Source organism: Silene latifolia, chromosome 10, assembly GCF_048544455.1.
Source record: "Silene latifolia isolate original U9 population chromosome 10, ASM4854445v1, whole genome shotgun sequence".
Taxonomy (NCBI): domain Eukaryota; kingdom Viridiplantae; phylum Streptophyta; class Magnoliopsida; order Caryophyllales; family Caryophyllaceae; genus Silene; species Silene latifolia.
The window spans coordinates 117227029-117232953 of NC_133535.1; the positions used below are offsets into that span (position 1 = coordinate 117227029).

The 5925-nt window shown below is 36.5% G+C and overlaps 1 long non-coding RNA gene across 1 annotated transcript; it reads right to left on the reverse strand.

The window, feature by feature from the left end:
* Window positions 1-218: 218 nt before the first annotated feature.
* Window positions 219-1384, reverse strand: LOC141605841 (uncharacterized). The gene is made up of 2 exons (XR_012526501.1): window positions 1150-1384; window positions 219-852 (listed from the first exon to the last, which is right to left on the reverse strand). It is a non-coding gene; the product is annotated as an uncharacterized LOC141605841 (long non-coding RNA).
* Between the last annotated feature and the right edge of the window lie 4541 nt (window positions 1385-5925).

Consider the following 5925-nt stretch of genomic DNA (forward strand, 5'->3'; position numbering starts at 1 on the left):
TCAAAACCCCCAATTTTTAGTAATTCTTCATAGTCGAACAAATTGAAATTATTCATCTGTATATAAGCCCAAATTCATTATAAAGGATGTAAATTGAAATCCATTAGGCTAATGAAATTATTAGTATTTAGACGAAACGAAATCAAAACGAATCGGTAGGTGAAATTCATATAAGGCGTAACAACATCAAACAAATGCAAAATTCTAAACAAGTGATATAAGTAAAGCAAAATTTAACAATTTATTATTATTTAGTTCTTAAACAAAACCCTAACAATAATTATATACTTAATTTTTTGATGAAATGTAAGAAAATATATTAAGAACGAAAACTGTTAAAAAATACAATAAAGAATGGCCAAGTGGTAGACCATCAGACTAAGCCAAAACTGGATTGACACGGGTGGACCCGATATCCTATACATGGACAACCAAGCATCCCCCAAATCGGGATCTAATCAACAAACACCAACCCGTCAAACACAACCCTAGATTTTTATTGCAACAAAAATCAGGGTCAACAAAAACCAGAGAAATCTTCATCTCCATCAATTGAGACAATCTCCTCATCCAAAATCAAGATCCAATCGGGCATCATGAGTGAGAATGCTGAACCGGGCTCTTACTTCATTAATTATGGGTTTGGCAAGCTTTTCAGGACGAAGAAGAACAAACTCATATCTACACTAATTCCGCTGCTGCCAGATAAAGGAGATACATGCATTTAATCTTGAGTTAATCAGGCCTTGCATCAAGTTAGTTCCTCTTCTCTTCAATCGTCAATTCAGGATATCGTGAGTAGGTAAACTTACTTTGAGCCGTCTCTCAAGTATTTTGAGTGTGTTTTGATTACTGTATATACAAGTAAAGAATAGATGATATAAATCTTCAGTACCATTACCACATATGTAGCACACATCAGTATCAATTATGCCCAATCTGTGTAGTTTTGCATTTGTGTTGAGACTGTTGTGATGATAATAATTATATACTTAATTGAATAACTAAATCTGACATATTATAATTCTAAATATATGGTATAAGCATCAATTAAAACACACATTGATTACAAATACTTGTAGTCGATGATAAACATGTGAAATATTTTTTTTTCCTCAACTACGAGAAGAAGATAGAAAAAGATGGTACCTTTGATTCCGTCAATTATTGCAGGACTTTTGTTAGTGGACTGATGCATGCGCTAGAATTTTACCATAAATTTTTTTATTGTCTTTTTTATCAATAATTGAGACTCTTCTATGAAGGAATTATGGAGGGAAACGAGGGAAACGAGGGAGAAGATGAAGTAGTTTAATGGGAAAAGAAAAGAGTACTCTAGAATATGTGAGCTGGTAAAAGGCAATTTTAATTTAGTAGTTTGACACCACGCGCTTGTCAAATTTAGCAACATAGTCATTTTTTTACCAATTTCTCTTTCCTCTCAACTTTTTTTATCAATTTGTCTCTAACGTATTCTTTACCAATTTGTCATAACTTATTACTTTTTTTTTTTACCATTTTGTTAGTTTGGCCCCTTAGGAAGCACCAATGTTGTTTATCAAGAAAAAATGTGACCGTCAATAAAATATATCATTTGCCTCGCATTGATGATTTGTTCGATCAGTTAAGCGGAGCTGGTGTCTTTTCGATGATTGATCTGAGGTCGGGGTACCATCAGTTGAGGGTGAAGAATGAAGATATTCCTATGACTGCTTTCGAAACCAGATACGGACACTACGAGTTTACTGTTATGCCATTTGGGCGGATTAATACACTGGCAGTGTTTATGGACCTTATGAACCAGGTATTTAGTCCCTCCTGTTTGGATAAGTTCATGGTGGTCTTTATCGATGACATTCTGGTGTACTTTAGGAATAAGGAGGTGCATGCTGAGCATTTGAGAATAGTATTGCAAATGCTATTTGACGATCAGTTATATGCGAAACTGATCAAGTGTGAATTATTTTTGGAGAAGGTGGCATTTCTAGGTCAAGTGGTATCTAAAGAGGGAGTATCTGTAGACACCATTAAAATAGAAGCAATATCCAAATGGGAGCCATCGAAGAATGTTGATGAAGTCATGAGCTTTCTAGGCTTGGCTGGCTGTTATATGAGGTTTATTAAGGATTTATCCAATAGATCTAAGCCAATGACCGCATTGATAAGGAAGGAGAACCGGTTTAAATGAGATGAGAGCTGTGAGAAGGCATTACAGACATTAAAGGAGCATCTGATTACAGCTCCTATCCTAGCTTTGCTAGAAGGGAATGGGAATTTCGAGGTGTATACTGATACATCTAAGAATGGTTTGGGAAGTGTTGTAATACCAGTCTTATTAAAGACCCGTTGACCATCGTTAAATGACTGATGTGGTGTGATGTCGTCGGGTCACATCCAATCAAACACATTTATAATACTCAACAAACTACTAGTTAGCGATAAGTCGAGGTCGATCCATGGGACGGTGTGCTTTGGGTTCTAAGTCTATCTATCTCGATTTATGCTAGTGTCACAATTTGTTTGGGTTTGTAGTTGTGTTCTAAACTAGTGCAAGCAATAAAGTAAAGCAAACAATGAACTAAGGAAAGTAAACAAATGACTAAAAGCACTAGGATGTCATGGGGTCATAGGGGATTCATGGTATTGACCATACAAACATGTTTACAATTATAAGCAAGCAATTAATGTTGTGAAGGAACCGAGTTGGTTTATGTCTTACGGTTCATAGGAAGAGTTAGGTCCCGGAGACGAATCGATTAGATTGTACAACACCTACAAGTCGACTTACATTCCTCCTATTCAACTTCTATGCATGGTCTAACAAGACTCGAGTTGGTTTATATCTTACAAGTCAAGTTGAGTAGATAAGAGATGGTTGTAAATGCAAGGATTCATAGGCTTAGCATTTCATCAAACATAACATGTGCATAAAGTTGACATCACAACAAGCAAGCAATTTGATCATGTGAACATATTAGATTAAGCATTAATCAATCCCATGTTTGTTTCCCTTAATTACCCACTAATCCTAGCTAAGAGACTACTCACTCATTATCATGTTTAGCATGTTAACAAGGTTGTCAATCATATTAACAAGGTAAAACATGATGAACAAGTAAGAAAGATTAACAATAATTAAAACAAGGATTAAGAGGATTATACCTATGGAGATTCCAAAACAATAATGCAAAGAATAATAGAAGAAACTTGATGATTGATGGAAGGTTGTCAATCTCCCAATAATAACCCAATAATCTTCAATTACCCAATAATAAACTTGAATAATAAACTTGAACAATAATTATGGAAAGATTAATGTGTAATTTGTGGAAAGATTAAAGAGTAATCTATTCTAATCTACTCCTAATCTAATCTAAGAAGAATTTCTAATAAGAGAGCTTGATTTAATCTAAGGAAACTTGATGGTTTGACTATTACAAATGGGGTATATATAGTAGAGATTCATTAGGTTAACTAAGGCTAAATTAGTAATTACACTTTTTAGATTTGAGCAGGGAAACGCCGGTATTTTTTGAAGGATGGGCATCTTTCATTGAGGCTTGAAGAAGACGAAATTGTGCTGCCTTGGAATCCGTGCGTCTTAGGCACGGGACGGGCGGATTCGGTGGTCTGGGCCCGGGCGTCTTTGAGAGAAGACGGGCGGATTCTGGAGATTCTGCCCGGGCGTCTTCAGGGGAAGACGGGCGTCTTGTGGTTCACGTAGCAAGGGAAGACTTTCTGTCCAGGAATACGCTCGTCCCGAGCGAAATATGGGCGTCCTGGGCTTCAACCCGAGCGGGTTGAAGTTGACCCGAGCGGGTTGAGCTGTATCCTGCTTCACTTGAGCTCGGATTGTAAAACGGACGTCATTTCCTCATCCGGACTCCTATTGGAGTGATTGAAAAGCCTAGATCACTTGATTTTTCGACGCCGTTCCATCTAGCATACTTTCAGAGCCAAAGGAGCAACCCTTGGTTCGGTTTTCGAGCAATTTCTTCTTGTAATGCCTTCCCTCTCGTCATTCTTACTTTTAACCCTTTGATCCTTCTATATACACTTTATTCCTACATCTTTGGTCATCATTCTTGCCTCCTCTTCATACTAATCCATCTAATATCATCAATAAGCTTCCAAATATGCACGAAAGACGGGAATTTCCGCCTTATTATCTCCTTTTCTACAAAACATATGAAATGCAATAGAAAAGCAAATAGGAAGGTTTTGACGGATAAAATGGCCATAAAATGTTATAATAGTATGCAAAATAGGCTCAATTAGGGGACTAAATGTGCTCAAATAATGGTCACATCAAATATCCCCAAACCGAACCTTTACTCGTCCCGAGTAAAGAGGTGACAAAAACTAGATCTTTATTCAAACTATCCTAATAATATAACCGATGTGAGACAATTAGCGGGTCTCACTCCGCCCCTTCAACTCACAACAAGACAACCATGAGGTAGGATGCCTTCTTGCAAGGCAAGGTGGGTCTTGCCAAAATGGCGACACATCCAAACATTAAGCACACAAAATCAAATAATGGATGCATCTACAAAAGAATAGCCACTTTCCTCATCTAAGTGGCGGAAATTATCTACAAGGGAAGCAATTCAAGGGTACACACTTCTTCATAGATATGGTTTCTTCAAACTACTAAGCCTAGAAGGATACCAATAAATCACCTCCAAGTTGTTTCAAGCTAGGGTACCTTTGTCCTCAATCGTTAAATGCTTTTGTCAAGAATAAACTCCCTATGGTGTTAGAAACACTGGAGGATCGCGGAATTGCCCCTTTTGCCTAGACAAGAAGAAGGGTCGTCCCCTCTCTACCATGCACAAAAATGGATACGATGGATAAAGGGATCGATAGATATTTGAGTTTCATTTTGGGAGTTTGCTTTTGTTTTTGTTTTTCCCCCCAATTTCTTGTGGCATATAACATTTGAGAACACTTTCTTGCCATTTCTTTTTGATTTTTGGCATTTCAATACTTGACAACTTTTCGACTTTTGCATTTCTTTTTTTTTTGAACATTTTCAAAGTCACCCCAATTAGTAACGAGGGTGCCTTATATTTGAAGCATAGGAGTTTTCATTTTTGTTACTCCTCTTTTCTTTTGATGCATTTTGCAAACTTTCTTTCACTTTTCATTTCATTGAACTCAAATTGATTTCATTTTGTGCCCATTCCCTTTGATGACAAAAATGTGGTAGAACATGGATGATGGATGTATGCATGGTTTCAAGGGTCACCTTGGAATAAACGGTAGCCAAGGAGTTATCACACCACAAGGTACTCTTGACTAGGCCTTAATCCATGGGTCAAAGGATACTAGCATGACACATCCTAGGGTGTTTTACTAGTATTCTAACAAGCAAAGTCTTGAGAAGAAAAAGCATCTACTAGGGCCTATATACACTTGTCAAGCTTCCCAAGTAGATGGTTTCGCAAAATTTTTCTAACATGCAACTACATGCCATGATGCAACTAATATTTATACATCTTAATGCATATGATTCTACCAACTAGTATGCCATATAAACTAAATGCAAGTCCTAAGTTCACATTGTTGTACCGCATCAATCAAAATAAAGCCACATAGTCATTAACATAAAGAGGAAAAAGGAGATTGGAAAGATCATACCATGCGGTCTTCAATATCCTCATGTCTCGGATGTGGTGTAGTCGATCAATGTGAACAAGGATAAAACAAACACAATATATACAAGACTACACTAAAAAGGAAATGAACATGTTTTTGGTGTTTCAATTTTTCAAATTTTTATGGTTTTTGATTTTATGAAATTAAAGAGCATATTTTTGTGATTTTTCGAAATTTTTCAATTTTTATGTATTTTTGGAATATAAATTCCCATCCCCCACTTTATTTTGGACATTGTCCTCAATGTACATGTAGGAGTAGGAA